This window comes from Hordeum vulgare, chromosome 4H (genome assembly GCF_904849725.1).
Source record: "Hordeum vulgare subsp. vulgare chromosome 4H, MorexV3_pseudomolecules_assembly, whole genome shotgun sequence".
Classification (NCBI taxonomy): domain Eukaryota; kingdom Viridiplantae; phylum Streptophyta; class Magnoliopsida; order Poales; family Poaceae; genus Hordeum; species Hordeum vulgare.
This window is the reverse complement of record NC_058521.1, coordinates 563,971,568-563,977,567: the sequence shown is the minus strand read 5'-3', so window position 1 is coordinate 563,977,567 and position 6,000 is coordinate 563,971,568. Positions and strand designations below refer to the sequence as shown.

The window sequence follows — 6,000 nt, the reverse complement described above, 5'->3', positions numbered from 1 at the left end:
TGTATTTATTCCTTTCTTGTAAACTAGTGGTAAGCACGACCGGAATAACCGACTACGCCGACGGCTTTTTCTAAGCCGTCGGCATAGATGAAAGCCGAAGCCATCGGCACAAAAATAAACACAAACATTCTTGGGAAATGCATTTGTACCTGCACAAACGGTACATGAGTTATCATGTCCATCCATTGACAAAAGACTGCGTTGAGATCCGGAAGAAGTGGTGGTGGAGAAAATATGCTTCTAGCCATTCTGTATACTTTGAAAATGAGAGAAGAACTCATGTGATCCGTGTGACATGATATAAAGGCATCGATCTCATGGCCCACCCCGAGCCAGTAAAGCCTAGTAAAAGGCAAGGAGCACTATGCACCATTTGCCTGAACAATATTTCCCTCAAAAAAACAATTGCCTGAACAATACGATGGTGTTTCGAGGGAAAAGCAACAAGCTTCATAACAAAAATATCAGCTATTGTAAACATATTTTATGGATGTACCAAAGCTAACTAAGGCCTAGTTCTTTTGTCCGATTCTTCTAGGATTTTGATAATCGACTTTCACCCAGATTCTTTCATAATCTTGTATCCCTATGTTTTTTTACAATCCTGGTTGTTCACATCCTAACTAGGTAAGATTGTAAAAAAATTGAATTCAAGATTCTGGGAGAAGCTGGGTGGAGGGTTGATTCTCAAGTTTATGGGAGAATCGGGCAAAAGAACCGAGCCTAAGACAGCCTCAATGAATCACCAAAGTCAGCAAGTAAAAAAATATAAGAATGTACATATAACAAATTTGGAAGAAACAACACCTATTTCTTTTTGTTTCTTCTCGGTCGATGCCATGGTTACCCGTGAGAAGGAGAGACCATTTTTCTATGCTAGCAAAAGGCCGACTCTACCTCTTTCTGACCGGCCCAACTGTATTCAAAGAACTTCATGTACTACTTGGCTATGCAAACTCAAGTTAATCAAGTGATAAAAAACCAAAGTAATCAAATGGATACAAGCCCGTGGATATATATTGAATGATCATGCGCGACTGTGACACTGTTTCCATCAACTAGAAGAATCAAGTTTCCAAATCAGAAAAGCGAAGTAGCACTTCATATAAAAAACGGGGAACAGGCATAAAATCACAAGGTATAAAATCCAGAATAAAGAAAATCAAACATCACCAGATAACAGATGTTAAAATCACGAGCAAATCTCTCCCTGCTACCTTAGTTCGATCTGTTCCTCTACTAGCTGAAAACCAGGACTAGGAGTGATCCAAACTGTTCCAATTCCAGCCAGACGAGCAGCTTCGGACATGGGCAGCTGCTCCCTGCCGGCATTGAAAGTTCGACATCACGGATTCTTCTAAAAGTGATCCTCTGTTTCCAAGCCCATCTATTACAGACGGATTACAAAGTGGAAACACGTACGCGCAGAATTAAAGCTTATCAAATAGAGAGAATTAAAGCTTATCAAATTTGTTTTGCAAAATGACAATAAACTTGGTTTATGCAAGTATTTCTCTGATGCCGCTCCAGTAAATTCTCCGACATGCAAACCATCTTGACATAACAAAATATATCTCCTGCTGAAACATCATTCAAGCTTTCAAAGCAATGCACAATGAGCACAGACCTAAATGTACTCTGAAATATCAAGATTCCAAGAACTTTTGCTTTCAAAAAGTACTCTGAATGCAAATTGCGGCAGCATGCATCCCTAAAAGCGCATCTCCAAATGTTTCTTGTACTTTATTTTGAGTTAAACAGGGGACTTGGTGGGTTGAGAGGTTTAGTCTCATTTAGACTTTACTAGTGGGCGCAGGCACGCCGCGCCCGTGGGGAGCCGGCATGCATTTCTGTTGTTTATTTTGTTGAGGAGTTGACCGGAAGTTTTTGTTTATCAAGCAGTTTTATGCAGGTCCAATAGATCCAACACATTTTGAGTATCATTAGAGAAGAGCCTGGCCGTAGAAGTAGTATCACTACGTAGGGAAACTTGTCGATGAGACTGTCAACCAAAAGTTTAATATTATCGGCCATGATAACCAAATCATTCAAACTCTAAATCATTGACTTTTACAACTGTATCAGTGGGATAGCAGTATACTTTTGATGGGTGCAAGCCCGGCAAGTAAAAGCTGTTGCATCAACCAGTGAATCTATGTCATCAGAAAAATAATGAAATATACAACATGGGCTCAATATTGGTTCTACAACTGGATCTCTGATCGAAGAGAGAGATGAAGACCTTTTGTAGATATTGTAATTCTCTGGTCGCTTGGAACAGTCATCAGATGTGATTGCAGAAACTCAATGTAAAGCATTAGTTAACAAACACAATCAGATCTTCTTGAAGACAAAAAAAAGTTAAAACAAATTGCTATGCCATCCTTGACAAAAAAAACTTTCACTTACACATCCTGCATGTGCGCCCTACAGGCCATGGTGTAATAGAGTCCATTAGCTGAATTCTTAGCACGCAGTATATACAATACACACACATATATATAAGATGCTTTTTTACAACAAACAACCTAGATGCTGTCGGCCAAAATCCATGGTTCAGATCTTTCCATATATCCTAAAAGTTGATGAGTCACTCTGATCATAAGTAGCTTGTAATGAACCGAACCAACAGTCAGAACAGAAGCATAACAGTAAAACTTCCAAAATCTGCATCCTGTCCACACCAGATTGTCCTGCAACAAATAAGAAATTTAAGTCAGTTGGTAATTTCAGTACTTCCCAATAAAATTTGATTTTTTTGCTCATAATAGGTCCGGTTTATAACACTAAAAAGTATATTCAGCATGAACATAAGCAATTTAGACACTGGAAGGCCGCTTGTGAAAATGAAATGTTTGGAGTAACTAATGAGAATTTTCAAATACAAATTTTATTAGGAACAAATGCAGAGATTAATCATTAGAAATACTTTAAATCCAGGAGATAGAAGTGTATATAAATCTTATGATATATCTCACAAATTGACAGTGGGGCTGATGCTAAGTCGATCAGATAAAGTAGTCTGAAGTTGACAGTAGGGCTGATGTTAAATCGATCAGATAACGTGACATCATTGACACACCAAAAATAGTTCAAGGACCTACAGTGCACTTCACTCCTGAATAGTGAAAGAACTACCTTAGTTGGTATACAATATAAGTATGACGTGTAACTAAAATCCCACTGGAAACTAAGCATACGTAAACATCTGTTGATAAATAAGCTCATAAAGGAATTTCGTCCAATCTTTTCAAAAAATGAAAGATTCTACTGGAAAGTAAGCATACATAAACATACGATGATAAATAAACTGATGAAACAACAATTTGTAAAAAAGGTCGCTTTTCCTCAGCTCCTGTATTTCAACACTGAAGACTTTTAGACTAACCAGATCATCAAAGCAGCACATTTACCAAAAGTTTTCAGTACACTTACAAAGAACGAATCCAGTGAAGCACCCCCACTTAAGAGAAGTGCAGTCCTTCCAATAGCATGTCTGGTTCATTAAACAAAGACACAACTTTTCTTCCAAAAACAACTCATATGTAACAGATTCACACGATGTTTTCAATTGATTTGAAACCTCAATACCTCGTCAATGAAATATTTTTCTAAGTCTAGGCACCTACTGGAGGATTGAAAATAAGTGTTTGCAATTGTAAAACATAAAGATAGAATGGTGACGTTGTAATTCTCCTGATATCTATTGGGGTAACATATCACTTGAATGTGAGCACCCTCTGGGAATGCATAGGCATCCGTTCGCTGATGGGAGGAGGTGATACTGTCCCTTGCTGCTTGAAGTAACAGAGAGCGCAGCCACACAACAAATTAGGAAGGAAGCGGAGGCCTCAAACTGAAGGCATCATGGCATGGTACCGAGCTGAAGGAGTCGCGTTGCAGGCAATGGGGATGTCCGAGAACTCCATGGCTGTGGCGCTCCAGGCACAGCTGGAGCAGACGGCCATTCCAAACTGGTACGAAATAACCAAATCAAAAAAAAAAAAATCAAATCCATCAGATTTTCTTTTAACTATCCAATTAACACATACCTCTCTTGCCAACAACCCAAATAGCACGCCTGCATATAACAAACACTTCTGAAAATACATAATGGTTAGTTGGATTACCAAACAATTGTCTGATATACTCACAAACCCAAGATAAATGAGACTACCTCACAGATCGTGTAGGGAAAAAATTATTTCATCCACCCAGTAGTTCTTGAACAGAACACAGGAGTGCTAGCTAGAGCATACCATGACAACAATTAATCTGATGGTTGTTGGCTCAATGGGCACCTAAAAAGGTAAATCAACTGCCACACATCATGCTATTGAACTAAATTGGCAAACTACAGAAAATACATCTGGCACGTACAGAAGCTAGAAAGGTTCTGATAAAAGTTGTTTTCACCCACATTGATTAGCTTTGTACCAATATAGATTTCAGAAGAAACGTACCCTCCTAAGAAAGATAAAGTCCCTTGTTGAGCAAAAATTCCAACTTGTTTGTAATTACACAACCTAACTGGGCATTATATCGAAAACCACAAATTGCCGTTAATCCTTCTAATGGGCGTTACTTTTACAGGTAAGTGCTTACAAATTGAATCATTCACTTATAATAATGCACAAATATTAGAATTCAGCTTGAGTTTCTGAATAAGCAATCTCTTAGTGTTAGCCATGAAAAATTCATTTGTTCATTTTCTTTTGAACACGTTCATTTGTTAATTGGAGGGGCACAAATTACCTTTTAAGGGAGACGGTGACAAAGCAGAAAAAGACCCAGACAGAGCCGGCGCTGACCTCACCGAAGAGTTAGGTGACCGCGAGGCAGATGAATATCAGTGAAGCAGCAAAAGACACAGAAGAGATGAGCGAGATGCCACGACCTGTCTGTTCCTCTCTACAGCGGTCAAGCTTGGCCGCTGCCAGTTAGCTCCCCTCATGTTCCATATCCATGGCTGCTTCTTGTCTGCATGGCCTCCTCTACACACCCGTTCTGGTACCATGCTAGAACCAGAGCACCCAAGCGTGGTGATCTGGTCCCGACTCCCCGTGCCATCTCCCCTCCGCGTGGGTCGCACTCGCCACACTAAGCTGCAATGGACGGAGCAAGGTCAATACAACAACATTGGCGGCGGCTCCTGCCAGGCGGCAATGCGTAAAGATGGCACGGTTGAATTGGCTGGCAGTGAGAAGTTCATAATGTTTACAGTTGAATTTCCCTTCTGATGTGACTCCCAAAACAAAGTTCCATGAAATTTTCTATGGAATCTAATCGGTATCTTTCAAGATAGATAACAAGTTATCAATCGAACTTAAGATTGATCCATCAATCATTCCTTCGAAAATTTATAATTGCAGTCAACCATTTGATATGACCACAACATAATAGCATATCTGAGGTGATTCTGCTGCTAGAAATAGGATCTGTACTTCCAATGTGCAATATCATATCTTTGTTAAAAAGTATTAAACCCCATGATGCAGCAATAGGAGATTCTACAGAAAGGCAATGACAGTCACCTCTTCTAAAGCTGCAGCAAAATAAGCTCCTTGTCTTTCCTGGACAATAAAACACCACGTACGGCCAAAACCTAGAGAAATCCCATGATTGCAAACTAAAATCATCTGCAGGTGGGCACAGATAGGAAGTTAAAATTAGACTCTCGATCAGGATAAAATATTTTGGGATACCCAGATGGCTCCGCTCCGCTCCCTGCTCCCCAGCCGCCTAGCCTAGCCGAGCCCACCGTCGCCGACGCCCCCCGCCGGTGGCCCTCCCGCCTCCCCTACCCACCCCAGCCCCCACCCTCCCCTGAGTCATGGCTCCCGTCAATGCCGGCTGCGGCACGAGCCGCCACCACCGCGAGGATCGCTGGAGAGACTCGGGTAGCTCCTCCTCGGACTCGCGCTCCTACCGCGACGTGGTACGCACTCCCCCGCCTCCGCCGCCGGCACGCCAGCCTCTGGCCGTCCCCGCACCGCCCCC

The 6,000-nt window shown here is 41.2% G+C and overlaps 1 long non-coding RNA gene across 1 annotated transcript; it reads right to left on the bottom strand.

Moving 5' to 3' along the window:
• Positions 1-2,361: 2,361 nt before the first annotated feature.
• LOC123449553 lies at positions 2,362-5,766 on the bottom strand. Its single transcript, XR_006632023.1, has 6 exons — positions 5,535-5,766; positions 4,756-5,105; positions 4,178-4,301; positions 4,053-4,100; positions 3,436-3,974; positions 2,362-2,693 (listed from the first exon to the last, which is right to left on the bottom strand). It is a non-coding gene; the product is annotated as an uncharacterized LOC123449553 (long non-coding RNA).
• Positions 5,767-6,000: the final 234 nt, after the last annotated feature.